Source organism: Oryctolagus cuniculus, chromosome 19 (genome assembly GCF_051225735.1).
Source record: "Oryctolagus cuniculus isolate XC-2025 breed Fujian yellow rabbit chromosome 19, ASM5122573v1, whole genome shotgun sequence".
Taxonomy (NCBI): domain Eukaryota; kingdom Metazoa; phylum Chordata; class Mammalia; order Lagomorpha; family Leporidae; genus Oryctolagus; species Oryctolagus cuniculus.
Window position 1 is genome coordinate 13806185 of NC_142885.1, and position 14460 is coordinate 13820644.

The window sequence follows — 14460 nt, forward strand, 5'->3', positions numbered from 1 at the left end:
TTTTTAAAGATGTATTTACTATTTGAAAGGCAGGATTACAGAGAGAGAGAGGGAGAAAGAGACAGAAAGAGAGAGATCTTCCACCCACTGACTTACTCCCCAAATGGTCACAATGGCCGGAGCTGGGCCAGTCTGAAGTCAGAAGCCAGGAGTTTCTTCCAGGGCTTCCACATGGGTGCAGGGGCCCATGCACTTGGTCCGCCTGCTTCTGCTCTCCCAGGTACATTATCAGGGAGCTGGATCAGAAGTGGAGCTGCCGGGACTTGAACGAGTGCCCACATAGGATGCCAGCACTGCAGGTGGCGGCTTTATCTACCACGCCATAGTGCCGGCCCCCAACTTGATCACTGAACTCCTCCTCTGCTTGATCACCCTTGGGTGAGCACTCACTGGGAACACAAATGGCTCTACATTTTGTGCCCTTTCAGAATGATACACCTCCTCTTCCCCACACTCCCCTGTCATCAATTTTCCAAGTTCCCTGACCCTCCCCAGTGAAACCACTGGCTACAGCTCATGAGTCTGCCCATTTCTTCTTCCAAGGAGAGTGAACAATCATGGGCACTGTTCAAAGTTCTGCCCACTGGGACGAGGTCCCTTTACCACTTTCCTTAGGGGCTATTCTAGAAAGGGGCTGTTATGCTGCCTCTATGCAATTTTGGGTGGTACCCACATCTCATGCAGAATCTTGCCTGAGTCTTGTCTTGTCCTGTCAACCGATCATAGGGAAACTCCTCATTAGGCCAAAGGCATAGGCTGGGGGACAGATGACAGTGTAGCAGGAGTGAGGACCATGGCCACTGGGGCTCCTTCGTCATGTGACTCACAGGGCCTTCAGGGCTTGCTCTGGCCTGGCCAGCTCTATATCATGTCCAGCCGATGACAGAGTACTGCAGCACATGCCGGACTCAGGTAACAGCCCATTTGTGATGGGAAACTCAGGGTGCGTGCTGACTTGCTGGTCCATGAGCAACATTAGCCAAGGGCTGTTTCTCAAAGGGAGAAAAGTTAACCCTTGGAGGATGGCAGAGTTTTTCTCCAGAATCCTAAGGGCACTGTGATTCATTTGTAGGATCCTCCTGCCCCTAAAGGCTCTGAATAGCATCCCTAACCACCACTGACATTGCAAACATCATGGGAGCTGCTGGATCATATGGCCCAAGGGGCAGAACACCTTGCACTGTAATAAGACCTGTTGTAGATAGCATCTCAATCTAATTATGGGGTCTGGGAGGTGAGTCTATTGGGAGGCCTTTGCCCTCAGTAGGCAGTTTTCTCACAAGAGGGCTGGCTGTGCAGGCCTAATTAGGGGCCAGCCACTCACTCTCTCTGCTTCCTGGCTTACAATGTGATCATTCCTCCCCCCTCCTCTGGCCTCACGACATGCCTGGATCAATCAGGCTATGCAATCTTGGCCTGTGAACCTCCAAAACTGTAAACCAAAATAAACCTTCTTCCTTCCTGAGTGGATATGCTTAGGTATTTTTTTTGTCCTAACAAAAAGCTGGCTAATACAGAAAGTCGGCACCCAAGAAGGGGGCCATTACTGTTAATTCTGCATGAGGACCTGGAGGAGCCTTTGGAATTGGTTCACCGGAAGAGGTAGGAAGAGGTTTGGAGGTACCGAGTGGAGAAGGCTTAGGATTCTGTGAGGAAGAGAGAATTATGGGCACTTCTGCTGAGGGCCTATAAGCCAAAAGAGCTGAAAAAGTATGAACAACTAAAGGTCATGCTAATGATTGGAAACTGGACTCATGGCCATCTCGTTCCCTGTTGGCATAAAATCTGGCTTTTTGTGTCCCTGTCCTGAGACTTTGTGGGAGGTTGAACTTGAAAACAGTAGACTGCTTTGGGAGAGATTTCAGGGTAGTAAAGTGTGCATCCAGCAGCATGGGTGGCATTGCCTGCTGCCTGGGAGTTAACAATGAGCTGCCATTCCACCACCACCTTCTGCCCCCACCAGATGCCTGAATCAACAGGGCCACCTGATCTTGGACTGTGAACCTCCAAAATTGTAAGCTGAACTAAGCTTTCATCCTAAGTAGCTCCTCTCGAGTATCTGAGCTACAGAATGAGAAGCTGACAAACCCAGCCACACACACACACATGAAGCTTGTCACCTCCTAAGAGGCGCATAAGCCACTGGGCCTATTTGTTTGTCTTCTCACAGGACACCAGTTAGTTCCTGCAAGAGTGTGCCATTATAAGGAGACCAAGCCTGGTGTCTGGATCTGCCTGGCTTCCTGCCTCCCATGTGCTCTGTCCCTCTCATGCACTCCTCCTTCCATGCCATCTGCCATGTTGAGATGGGGCAAGGGGGTGGATTGCCAGGATGCCAGCTTCTGGACCTCCTGACCTGCGGCCAAATAAATGTCTTTTCTCTACAAAGCCCCCAGCCTCAGGTATGTTGTTACAGCAATAGCAAATCGATTACTCCCACCTTTCTCTGTCCTCTCCCTTGCTACACAGTCCCTTCACTTAGCTCCACTGTCCCTGTGCCTCAGGACGCGGGCTGTGTCCTCCCAAAGCCTTCCCTGACTCCTGCTAGGCTAGGTTGGAGTCACTTCCCACATGTTGCCATAAGTTAATGTGTATCCTGTCAACTGCACGAGGGTGTGGGCCTTAAGGACATAGGCCTCCTGGGGCAGGCGTCATGGCTGATCCACAGCCTGCATCCCATACTGGAGTGCTTGGTCCAAGTCCCGGCTACTATCCACTTTCAGTCTAGCTTCCTGCTAGTGCACCTGGGAGGCAACAGATGATGGATCAAATACTTAGGTTCCTGCCACCTACCTAGAAGACCTGGATGGAGTTCCTGCCTCCTGGCTCCTACCTTTGGTCTGGTCCAGCCCTGCCTGTCACAGGCATTTGGAAAGTGAACCAGCAGATAGAAAATCTGGTGGGTAGGGGAGGGTGTCTCCCTCTGTCACGCTGCCCTTCAAATAAATAAATCTTAAGAAAAAAAAAAAAAAGGTGGGGAGGGTGGGAGGAGATAAACCCCAACATGATGCTGACTTCCTGATCCTACACAGGTCCCAAGGCTGGATAAAGGGTAGGAAGGAGGGGAAAGGAAGAGAGGAAAGAGCCCACCTACCCGACAAAGCTGCATTTCCCAGAAAGTGCTGAGTGGACAGGGTGCTGAGTAGCCTACTGGGGGCAGAACGGGGTGACAGGCAGGAGGAAGAAGGGGCTGAGTGGGCAACCTTGAGTCTCCAGGGACTGCAAACACGATGGGGCCGATCGTCAGAAACCAGCATCCCGGGGTGGTGACCCACGAGGCTTCTTCTCAGACAGAAAGCCTGCACACATCGTAAATATGCTCGGTGTGCCAAGAGCCCAGGCTGCACCCTGCCCATCAGTTATGCAACATGCCACAGGTCTATTTGTGCTTTTGCAAGGTAGGAAAAACACATGTCAAATTTTCAAAAGGTGGAGTATTAAAATTTGCTGCTCCTGTCTTCTAGGGTCCCTCCACCCAAACAGAATAAAACAGAAAGCAGAACAGGTTGGGGGCAGGGGGCTGGGAGGATGCAGCCTAGTCTAGGCTATTACTCCAGGAGTGACAGCCATGGAGCTGAGTCATCCAGAATCTTCTTTAATGGTCAGGGAAGAAAGGGGTAGAGCTGAGCTGGCCCCAGGCTAAGGGCAGAGCACCCCATAGAGGTCTCCATGTGCTATGGCTCTTCAGCCATAGCTGTGCCCTCAATTTCCTGCTTGCTGCAGGAAGCACTGTGGACCCGCAGCCAGCACCCACCAGGCCCTCCTTCCTGGAAAAGCCCAGACTTGCAGACTTGCCACCCAGTCGCTGAAACCCGCATTCCACTCAAATTCTCTTTGACTGCGTTTTGAATAACAATGCATCCTACTAAGCCAGGCTAATGGGAAAGTAATCTTTCTCTTTCTGAGCTATTGCTCTGTGAAGTGCTTACCAAATAGGGTTTTTAAATAGCAGGAGAGCCAAACTCAATTTGGGAATTAATGTGTTTAAACCCAGCTGGAAATGTTCCTCCTCCTTCCCCAGGGTGAAACTGGAATTAGAAGTCCCCAGCTTATCCCCCACCACCCAGAGGGCTTTGGGAGGCTGGGGGGATCCTGGTGAAGTCTCCTGCACCTGTCTCCACAAAGTCAGATTCTAGAGAGCGAGGTCTCAGCCACAGTCTCAATGGATCAAGCCACAGAGAAGGCAGACGAGGACTGAGACACCTGAGTTTATAAGGATGAGCCTTAGAAGCCGGTGAGTGTAGAAAAACCACCCCCTCTCCTCTCAGACCTGAGACCACCAGGGCTTCTGATACCAAGTTTTCATCTTTTGAGACAGACCAAGACCCCACGGCTCAGGTCCCTTTTTTTAAAGTTTGCTTATTTAGGTATTTATTTTTCTTTGAGAGGTAGACAGACATGATGGTTATCTTAATGAGAAAGACCCAGAGGCCTAAAAGAGATAAATGTCTTATAAAATCCAACAGGTGTTTTCAATAACGCTGTATGGAACAAGCAAGTGCCTCTTCTTGTTGGTAAATGAGTTTATACTTCTAAACATGGCTATTTAAAGTCGTTTGCCATCCACAGTTTTGTATACTCCAAACACTAAAAATCAGATTTACTACTCATAAAGTCACAACATTGTTGGTTCGTGTTTAAATGTGTCCTCTTTTAGGTTCCAAAGGACTTTTTTTTTTCCTGATCTCTATTGTATGCAAAACTTTGGGACAGTTCTGTAAGCCGATCAAGCCAATAATGGACTGAGAAAAGTATGATTAACTCCATACTGAGAAAAGTATGGTTAATTCAGGTTACTAAGAGCAGGAAATAATTCTAATTAATTGGTTGTATTTAAAAAAAAGTTTAAAGATTCTAAGAAGTCATTGTTGAAACTGTTTGATGGTTCTGCCTTGTATGTTGTGTTATATGTATGTACATATTGTATATCCACATGGGAAAATTTATTAAGAGCTCTGTTTTAATTGGCTTATGGATAAGATTGCTCATAAATTTAAACTGCTAAATTAACCGAAAATACCTTTTTGGTTTTTGTAACCTAAATAAATCTCTGTGTCAGATGTTTAAAATTTGTTGGAAGAAAGAAACTAAAAGTGTTTAAGTAGTTATGTGTTTGTGCTTGGATTTGCTGGTCAAACAGGTTGTTCTAGTGTTAGGTATTTAACAATGTTTCTAAATACATGTACTCTTTTTTTTAAAGATTTGTTTATTTATTTGAAAGTCAAGGTTACACAGAGAGAGGAGAGGCAGGGAGAGAGAGATAGAGAGAGAGGTCTTGCATCTGCTGGTTCATTCCCCAGATGACCACAATGACTGGAGCTGTGCCGATGTGAAGCTAGGAGCCAGGAGCTTCTTCTGGGTCTCCCACGCAGGTGCAGGGGCCCAAGCACTTGGGCCATCTTCTGCTTTCCCAGGCCACAGCAGAGAGTCGGACTGGAGGTGGAGCAGTCGGGACTCGAACCGGTGCCCACATGGGTTGTCGGCACTGTAGGCGGCGGCTTCACCCGCTACTGGCCCCCAAATACATTTACTCTTGTCTTGAAACTTTTAGAAGGCATTGGACCTTTGGGTAAATGTTTTCATAAGTTGATATTTGATGGTTAAAATTGTTTGCTAAGTTCTCACCAGATATTCAGTTATTGACAGTAAGCGATTTGGGAAGCCTGACTTGTTTCCTCATTTCTCTGCTCTCCTCCAGATGGGAAACTGATTCTATTCTGAAGGACTCTCCAGGATGTACAGGCTGATCTTTAGACCTTACAAAATGGATGGAAATTGAGGGTGCAAGATGCTTTCTTCCCTCAAAAGTTACCCTTAGCAAGATTAAAAGTTGGGGCCGGCGCTGTGGCGTAGCAGGTAAGGCCACCGCCTCCAGTGTCGGCATCCCAGATGGGCACTGGTTCAAGTCCCAGCTGCTCCACTTCCAGTCCAGCTCTCTGCTATGGCCTGGGAAAGCAGTAGAAGATGGCCCAAGTCCTTGGGCCCCTGCACCCATGTGGGAGACCCAGAAGAAGCTCCTGGGCTTTGGAACAGCCCAGCGATGGCCATTGCAACCATTTGGGGAGTGAACCAGCAGATGGAAATGATACTTTCCAGCTTATTAATAATTTTAAATATTGATTAAAGGACTTGTGGCACCTTTCTCCTCCTCCTATTCTTCCTCTTTTTCCCTCCTCACCCCACAATCCTCCTTGAGACCCTAGGTGCCAAACCCACCCTCAGTTTCTTTGTAATGCAAATAGCAAAGGGGATAAGTGGCACAGAGCATCTTGTGTTACAGATTGGGGAAAAGTTCCCTGAAGCTTCAAAGAGACACCCACTTTCCCTAGCCCCCTTCTACACCTCCCCCTCCTAGTGGCAAATTCCCTCCTAACCGGATAAAACCTGAGTCCCAGATGTGCCCAGCGAGCATCCCTTCGCATGAACAGTCTGTCACCAACCTCTTTGCTTCCAATAAAGCAACCTGTCTCTGTTGAGGTTGATCTCTGTCTCCTTTTCCGTCTCTCCTTTCTAGGGGTATGAAAGACCAGAACCCTGAGCTATTCCAGACCTAACATTTATATTTTGAGAGTTCTTGCCATCTATTCAGAGAAGAATTCTGACTATCAGCTCAAAATAAACCAGGCGACATGGTAAGTTTTTAGCATTTAGTCAGTGAGAGAAATACACAACAGTTAAGGCTTTATTTAGGGGAGAAAAAATTCTGGGCACATATGCTGGGTTCATACCAGGCAGAGAGCAGCCGGGGAGCCCTGTGGAGCAAAGGATGTGGACAGGGAAGCAACCACTGGTTCACTTCCCACATGGCCACAATGGCCAGAGCTGGGTCCAGCCAGGAGCTTCTTCTGGGTCTCCCACATGGCTGCAGGGGCCCAAGGACTTAGGCCATCTTCCACTGCTCTCCCAGGCCATTAGCAGGGAACTGGATTGGAGGTGGAGCAGCTGGGACTCAAACTGGTGTCCATATGAGAATCTAACAGCGGATTTGCCCACTGTGCCACAAACTCCATTCCCTGTGCTCAGTATTTCCCTCTGGCACCAAGGACCAGACTCGAGTTTTCAGTAACACACACAGCTACCACGCACCTCCCAACAGAGCCCCCACCACAGCAGTGGTCCCCAGCTCGGCTCCTCTCTCTCAATCTCTACAGCCATTTTCTTTCTTCTCGGATCCATCCTTCCACCTACCTGGGCTGCAGCAGAACTCCGGCCCTTAGCATCCTGCTGAGCAGGCTTGTGGTAATGAGAGAGAGAGACACGTTCGTGTCCTCAGGGAGAGTAGAGGTTTATCAGGCAGAGAAATGATTGAATTCTTGTGTGTGTGTCTTTTGAAACCGGGCAGAATCGCCTCCCAATGATGATGCCTGTCGGGAGCTAGACGGAAGAGGAAATGGAATACGGGCTTTTCTGAGTTCTGAGATATTGACCGGGGATTAATGGAGAGAAAAGGATAATTGGCTAATGGATCGAGTCGTTTGTATTCTCAATCGCCAGGTGAGGGTGCCCCCAGCTGGACATGGCCTCTTCCCTTGTTAGATCTGTTGCCATGTGGGAGGTTGGAGACCCCAGGCTCTGTGTCAAGGGACCCCCAAGACCACCCTCAGGCTCAGGGATTTGCTACAGGGACTCAGAGAACTCAGAAAAGCTGTTGACACTCATGGTTAGTTTATTACAGCAAAGGGATCTAGATTAAAACCGGAAAAGGAGGGGCGGGCATTTAGCCTAGCAGTTAAGATGCCTGTGTCCTGTATCAGAGTGCCTGGCACATGGGAGACCTAGACTGAGGTCCCTAGCCCTGGGCAGCTCCAGCGTCTACATTGTCACTCACACTCATTTCTAGTTCAACACCCTAAGAGCACCTGATGTTCCCTGAAGTTGTCATTCATATTCCAGGGAGAGATGCAATCCCCAGGTACCTTGGACTGGGGCCAGACTTGACCCAAGAGCAGCCCCTGGGCAGATGGGTCAGACAGTGGCCCAACAGGGAGGGCAGTGGACACAGCAGTGAAGTCACCACTTGGGATGCCCACACCCCATGCCAGAGTGCCTAATCTGAGCCCCTCCAGTGCACACCCTGGGAGGCAGCAGGTGATGGCTCGAGTACTTGGGTCCCTGGCATCCCTGCCAATTCAGGGAGTTCTGAACTGAGTTTCAGGCTCCTGGCTTCTTTAGCCCAGCCCTGGCTGTTGTAAGCACCTGGGGGAGTGACCGAGTAGCTGGGAGATCTCTCTCTCTCTCTCTCTCCCTCCCTCTCTCCCTCACTCCTCTTTAAATAAAATGAGAATGAATAAGCTAGTTAAAATTTTAAGTATACCAAAGTCACTGCTTGCTTCACTTTAATACTAAGATCTCCACGCCAGGAGGAACTGAAGCCCCATGACCTTGATATCCATTTCTGAATTGTGTGGACTTGGACCATGTGATGACAAGAAATTCCCCCCTTACATATTCATATCCCCATGAAATAAAAGATACCCATGTCCTCTGACTGTAGGGTCACAGCTTTGGAAACCATCCCCACTGGTCCCTTTATTCGTGCACATAAATTATGTGACAACTCCCTGTGGTGAGTTCCTTAGAATTCTCCAGGAAGCAGGCCCACGATTGGGGCGAGTAGGACCACGACAGCTCTGCCCACCAGTAGGCTCAGGAAAAAATGATTTCTCTTAAACCCTAGTGTTTTCCTCCTTCATTGCCAGTCCTCTACAAATCTGCCTTCCTATACAACACAGCGAGTTGACCATTCCCAATCATTTCTGCGACGTGCCAGCCCTTAGGACTCTTATTTTCTTTAAAATAAACTTTGTTTTAGAGTTACAAAAAAAAGTGCAGAGAGGCACACAGTTCTCAAAGACCCTTGCATCCACTTCTCTCTCCTACCAACATCTGATTCTGCTACGGCACATTTGTGTCCACCGAGAACCAATACTGATGGACACAGCCGAAGTCCATACCCTCTGATGATACCAATACAGGTTCTGATATGGGCAGGCACATAGGATAAAATTGATTAGATTTGTGAGCTGGAAGGCCACACCTTCACCACGCCCCCTGAGTGATCTCCTGCCCCTACCTGCCCCTACTTGTATGCCCACCTGCCAATCATGCTATGGCACCACGCCCCTTCGGAAGTGGATAAAAGGCCTGGAACACAGTGAACCTAGGCCTTTATTTTTTCCCGTTCTTCACCCTTATTACCCTGGTTTCCCTGTGCCTTTGGGGTGCGTGGCCTTTGGGGCACCAGCTCTCTCTGCCTTAGCTTGGCTGTCTGTGATAAGCTGCTTGTGGCTGCTCGTAACCAAACGCTCACAGCACATGGCTCCTGCTCTCTGCTTGGTATGGACCCCAGCTTAATCCCTAGACTTTTCTTTCTTCCTTAAATGGAGCCCTCACTCTCCTATGCATTTCTCTCTAAATAACATCTTTAAAACTTTACAATGTCAGGGCTGGTGCTGTGGCTTAGTGGTTAAAGCTGCTGCCTGCAGTGCCGGCATCCCATATGGGCGCCGGTTCTAGTCCCAGCTGCTGCACTTCCGACCCAGCTCTCTGCTAAGGCCTGGGAAAGCAGTGGAAGATGGCCCAACTTCTTGGGCCCCTGTACCCATGTAGGAGACCCAGAAGAAGTTCCTGGCTCCTGGCTTCAGATCAGCACAGCTCAGGCCATTGAGGCCAACTGGGGAGTGAACCAGTGGATAGAAGACCTCTCTCTCTCTCTCTCTCTCTCTCTGCCTCTGACTTTCAAATAAATAAATAAATCTTTAAAAAAAAAAAAAAACCTTACCGTGTTGCCTGGTCTATTTGAGCCAATATTCAGAATTCTTCTCTGAATTCATGGCAAGAACTCACACAGCTTATTAACTTTGGAAATATTAATAAGCAAAACAGTTTCAGCTCTCCCTATGTCCCGGGGTGTTATCCAAGACACCACATTACATTTCATCATCCTAGCTCCTTCAGCTCTGTGTGGTTGTGACAGCTTCTCGAACTTTCCTTATTTTAGATGACCTAGATGGTTTGGAAGAGTCCTGAATACTATTTTCTAGGATGTTCCTCATTGAGATTTGCCTGATGTTTTTCTCATGGGGTTATGGAGTTTCGGAAAGTCCACAGAGATAGGGCACCATTACCGTATCCCACCGAGGGGATGTGCTATCATGATACATCACTCTTCACCTTGACCACCTGCTCAGGTGTACCCATCAGGTTTCCTCTACACAAAGTTACCCTTCCCCTCCCCCCAGTACTGCTTTGGTGGGAAGTGTCCCCCGAAATAATCTTACTCAGACTGAAAGGCAAATAGGAGAGCTTCATTTCCAAAGAAAAACGATCTATGGATTGGGGAAAACATCACTGGGCCAGTGCAGTTCCAAGAGCACAAAGAACAAAGACGACAGGTGAGTCGGGAAGAGGGAAGTTTTCATAGTCATAGAAATCCTGGTGACCTGGGTCCTTCATGTGATGAGGTTCAGCTGGGCAGGGACACATGCAATCACATAACTGTTACAGATCAAGCCCCCCAAAAGAGCCGGAGGCATTGCCATAGAGTCCCCAAGCCTAGGTCCACTCGCTGACTCCCAGAAAGGCAGTCACTGACATGGGGGGCGGTGCTGGAAGGAAGTAGGTATTTATTTGCAAAGTAGCTGGGCAGGTTCCCCGATGGATTAAGGGTAAAGGGTCTTACAGTCTAAAATTAGGACTGAGAGGTACATGTTCAGCTCATGTCCGAGTTCATGGTCAGCCATGCACGTAGCCTTTATTGGCTTGGTCAGCGATGCCATGCTTCTCAGGAAATTCCTAGGATGGCCCAGTGGGTTTCAGTCAGTTTGGAGGCTACACACAGGGCATACGTACTTTCTACTCTAGATGTGGACTTGCCCTAAACAAAACTGCTGTAGACAATCCTAAACAAAACCAATGTAGACATCAAGGTGTTAGCTACTGGAGTAGCAAATGAGTTCCAGAGTCTGGTGATTAGAATTGTGCAGTCAGCTGTACCATGCCCTGAACCTAGCGAGTTAATTTAATTCAATTATTTGAAAGGCATGCCGGCGCCGCGGCTCACTAGGCTAATCTTCCGCCTTGCGGCTCAAGCACACCGGGTTCTAGTCCCGGTCGGGGCGCCGGATTCTGTCCCGGTTGCCCCTCTTCCAGGCCAGCTCTCTGCTGTGGCCAGGGAGTGCACTGGAGGATGGCCCAAGTGCTTGGGCCCTGCACCCCATGGGAGACCAGGAGAAGCACCTGGCTCCTGCCATCGGATCAGCGCGGTGCACCTGCCGCAGCGCACCAGCCGCGGCGGCCATTGGAGGGTGAACCAATGGCAAAAGGAAGACCTTTCTCTCTGTCTCTCTCTCTCACTGTCCACTCTGCCTGTCAAAAAAAAAAAAAAAAAAAAAAGAGAGAGAGAGAGAAAGGCATAGGTGGACAGAGAGAGAGAGAGAGAGAGAGAGAGAGGTCTTCCATCCACTGGTTCACTCCCCAGATGGCTGCAAAGGCTGGAGCTGCACCGATCCAAAGCCAGGAGCCAGGATCCAGGAGCCAGGAGCTTCTTCCAGGTCTCCCATGTGGGTGCAGGAGCCCAAGGCCTTAGGCCAACTTCTACGGCTTTCTCAGGCCATAGCAGAGAGCTGGATCGGAAATGGAGCAGCCGGGATACGAACCGGCGCCCATATGGGATGCCGGCGTTGTAGGCCACTGCTTTAACCCGCTGTACCACAGCACCAGCCCCATAGAGAGAGCCCACATTTCTAACTGGGCTGTTCTTTTTGCTGAACCACAAGAATGTCCCCCACTAATTTTTATTTGCAGGAGTAAAACAACGAAGAGATTGGGGTGCAGCCGAAGGGAACTCCTGGAAATTGCTTTATGGAATAAATTTTCATTTGACCTTGATTTCATATTACTTTTCCCTTCTCCAAAAACAGTTGAGAACTGAAATAAAACTTCTGATTAGCAAAGACATCTAGTTAGTGTTACTGCTTAATGAAAGTCTCATCTGATGTGCTACAGCCTTCTTGTTGGCTAATTTAGTACTGTGCCTTCTTCTCTATATGTGTTTAATTCAGTTTCTTTTTATAAAGACGTTAAGTATTTGATGATAATTGTTTCCATGGATACTATAAATTTCATTTTCTTAGGAAAACACAAGTTCTTGCACTTCAACATTATATTTACTGCAAAATAGATGCTAATGCTAAGGAGCTTTTACATTTTACTAATTTTTAAAAGTTTATTCATAGGGCCGGCGCCACGGCTCACTAGGCTAATCCTCCACCTGTGGCGCCAGCACTGGTTCTAGTCCCGGTCGGGGCACCGGATTCTGTCCCGGTTGCCCCTCTTCCAGGCCAGCTCTCTGCTGTGGCCCGGGAGTGCAGTGGAGGATGGCCCAAGTGCTTGGGCCCTGCACCCCATGGGAGACCAGGAGAAGCACCTGGCTCCTGCCATCGGATCAGTGCGGTGCACCGGCCACAGTGTGCCGGCCGCGGCAGCCATTGGAGGGTGAACCAACAGCAAAGGAAGACCTTTCTCTTTGTTTCTCTCTCTCACTGTCCACTCTGCCTGTCAAAAAAAAAAAAAAAAAGCCTTGGGGCCAGCACTGTGCACAGCGGATTAAAGCCCTGGCCTGCGGTGCTGGCGTCCATATGGGCGCTGGTTTGAGTTCTGGCTGCTTCACTTCCGATCCAGCTCCCTGCTAATGCACCTGGAAAAGCAGTGGAGGATGTCCCAAGTTCTTGAGCCCCTGCACCCACGTGGGAGACCTGGAAGAAGCTCCTGACTTCAGATCAGCTCAGCTCTGGTCTTTGCAGCCATTTGGGGAGGGAACCAGCAGATGAAAGATCTCTCTCCCTCTCTCTGTCTCTCTCCCCCTCTGCCTCTCTGTAACTTTGCCTTTCAAATAAAATAAATAAATCTTTAAAAAAAAAAAAAAAAAGCCTTGGGCCAGTGCTGTGGCTCACTTGGCTAATCCTCCGCCTGCAGTGCCGGCCATCCCATGTGGGCACCGGGTTCTAGCCCTGGTTGCTCCTCTTCCAGTCCAGCTCTCTGCTGTGGCCCAGGAGGGCAGTGGAGGATGGCCCAAGAGCTTGGGCCCTGCACCCCATGGGAGACCAGGAAGAAGCTCCTGGCTCCTGGCTTTGGATCAGTGCAGTGTGTTGGCCGTAGCGGCCATTTGGGGAGTGAACCAACGGAAGGAAGACCTTTCTCTCTGTCTCTTTCTCTCTCACTGCCTAACTCTGTCAAATAAATAAAATAAAATAGATCTGTGCTCTCCCAGCGTAGGCCCCTCACCCCCACTCCTTTGTCCCTGCCTGCCACAGAGAGACACCATGGGAGGCAGGAAGGGAGGACAGACATGTCCCCCGTGTAGTGGCCGCCACTCACTCACTGGCTCCCTGGTATACAGAGGACCAGAGGAGGGCTTAAAGAAACCGTCTGTGTCTCTATCTTGCTCAGCCTCCTCTCTCTCTCTCTCTCTCTCTCTCTCTCTCTCTCTCTCTTCCTTGGCCTCTGTCACTTGTAGCCATGTCACAGCTCACCACTGAGGTCACCTCTCCCAACAGTTAGCACTTCCCGTGTTTGCCATGGTCAGAACAGAAGCCCCCCACCCCGCGCCCCGCTGCCGCCCCCTGCCATCTTATGCCATCATATGTTGGAACCTAAGACCCAATGTGACAGCTCTTACCAGGCAGGACTTTTAGAAGCTGAGAAAATTAGGAGGATTCCACCCTCACAAAGGAGACTGACGCTCTTTGTACGAGAAGGATGAGAGAGCTGTTCATCCCTTTTCTTGCCCTGCCGTCCCCTCCACCATGCAAGGACCCAGCCGCTGTCTTGGAAGCAGAAACCAGGCCCTCAGCAGATGTCAAGGCTGCCACACCTCCAGAACCATGAGAGATAAATTTCTGCTCTTGATAAATCACCCAGGCTCAGGCGTTCTGTCACAGTGGCAGGAACGCACTGAGACAGTGATGGGGGATTTTGGGGAGGATGGTTGACAACTAAGCTTCCCCCAGCCACATGGGGCCTGCAGCTGATGGGGCCTGCAGCCACATGGGCCCTGCAGGTACCAAGCAGCTGATGCCTCTCTCAGCTCCGCCCTCTCTGCCCCATCAGCAAACAGCGTTCAGATAAGACCCCGCATGGAGTGGGGGGAGGCTGCAATCCTACCACCGCGCAGCCTCCCATAAGCTGCCTGGGATAGCTGAGTCCACAGCTTTTCCTGTTGCATTGTTCTGGGCAGGAGGGCTCCCCATCGGTCCCTCTCTCATCCTCGGCCAGTAGTCTCCATGGAAACCAAAGATGCAGAATGATTCTCAGGTGTGGCCTGTGCACTGGGATCACCTGAGAACTTGCTAGAAATGCCCACCTGGGGGGCATTTCTACTATGCTGTGGCATAGTAAGCCAAGCTGCCACCTGCAGTGTCAGCATCCCATATGGGCTCCAGTTCGAGTCCCGGCTGCTCC